Source organism: Orycteropus afer, unplaced genomic scaffold (genome assembly GCF_000298275.1).
Source record: "Orycteropus afer afer isolate SDZICR_OR568_19922 unplaced genomic scaffold, OryAfe1.0 scaffold00013, whole genome shotgun sequence".
Classification (NCBI taxonomy): Eukaryota; Metazoa; Chordata; class Mammalia; order Tubulidentata; family Orycteropodidae; genus Orycteropus; species Orycteropus afer.
This window is the reverse complement of record NW_006921600.1, coordinates 10,819,401-10,821,162: the sequence shown is the minus strand read 5'-3', so window position 1 is coordinate 10,821,162 and position 1,762 is coordinate 10,819,401.

Below are 1,762 nucleotides of genomic sequence, written 5' to 3'. Positions count from 1 at the left end.
GGCACGTAACAACAAGAAGAATGGTGCCCTTGAAAGAGAAGGAGCTGGTGGGGGCTGGTGAGGGGACTTGAATGATTGGATGTCCAATATCCCCAACCAGCCCTCCAGGCAGGGGGGTGGGAAGGGGACCTCTCTTCCCAACTTTCTTTTCATTACATTGATTCTCCATCAGTCTCCTCCTTCTCTGCTTACCCCTGTCATCTCTTATCTACTTAATTCCTTTCCCCTTAACAATTTTCCCCCCTAATTTCATTGCCTAAAACACATATGCTGCCTTACACATAAAAATGTTTCTAGATCCTTGATGGAGCCACAAAAAAACTGAAAGCCAGAAAATCTGGGTGTCCTCCCAGTGTACTTGTTTCATCGTGGGTGAGAGAGTTTCTCTTTGGGGTCTTCATCACCCCAACTTAACCTGAAGGAGAAATTGCTATCACTGCCCCCTTTGTTTTTCATTTAGCATCTTTTGTAGAATAATGTTACTACATGTGGGCTCTTGCTTTGAGGACATCCTGGACAAAGGTGGGAGGGGGTGGAGTAGCCCTTATTGTCTTGATGGTTTCAGAGACAGCATAGAAGACCACACTGCAGGCCCACAGTGTGGATAAAGTATAGCACCTAGCACCTGCAGCAGCAGTGGGAGCTTTTGGACCCTTCCTGTCATTACCCCACCCTTTTTTCTCTCCCTCATTGCCCTTTCAGTCACTATTAAATTTTCTCTCTTGCTGCCATCCTTTTCTTCTGTTCATATCCCCTCTCCCCTTTTAGTTCTATCAGCCCTCTCTGTATTGAGCATGAGGTTATTAGGACTGTTGATTCCTCATATACCTGGTTCAATGGCTCTTTTCTCTGGCACCTTGCTGGTTGATCCTTCCCAGGGTTGGATCTCTGTTGGTGGCAGAGCCAAAACAGCAGCAGATGAGCGGTCAGCAGCTTGGCCTGAGTTGGCCACTTACCTACCACCTTTATGGCCCTGGGGAAGTCACTTACCTCTCTGGGCCTCAGTTAACTCAATTACAAAATGAGGTTCTGACCCAGATGACTCTCACTAAATTGCAAAGCCATTCTCATTCTCTGGTTCCTGTTGGATGGATACCATGATTCATTCATTTTAAAACTGCCTAGGCATGGAACACGATCAGTGGCTTCAAGTATTGCCTAGCCAGGAGAAAAGGAAGGATATAGCCAGGACACCATGGACATTTTTTTTTTTTTTTTCAGGGGAAAAATGGTTTCCTGTGTGAGAAATTGTAACAGTGGAGACCAGGTGGTGCCAGCACACACACACACACACACACACACACGAACACACAAAGACACAGCCATCAAGTCAATTCCAGCTCATAGAGACCCCCTTTGGGTTTCTGAGGCAGTAAGTAGATTGCCCAGTCTTTATTCCGAAGAGTGGCTGGTGGGTTTGAATGACCAACCTTCTGGTTAGCAGTCAAATGCCTTAGACACTATGCCACCAGAGGTGAAATTTACCTGTTGTTTCAGGAGCCTAGAGGTCAATCAAAATGTGACATGCTGTGAACTGTTCTGAGTATCTTGAAGGTTCCTGTTAATTCCTGACTAATGGGACTAAATTGCACTGACAACAAAAGAATGAGTTCTCCCTGAAATGGGGAAAGTAGAGACAGAGTAATAATGGATACCCAGAGTGTGTGTAGCATAGTGGCTAAGGCACTTGACTGCTAACCAGAAGGCTGGCGGTTCAAACCCACCAGCCACTCCTTGGAAGGAAGGTTGGGCAATCCTACTT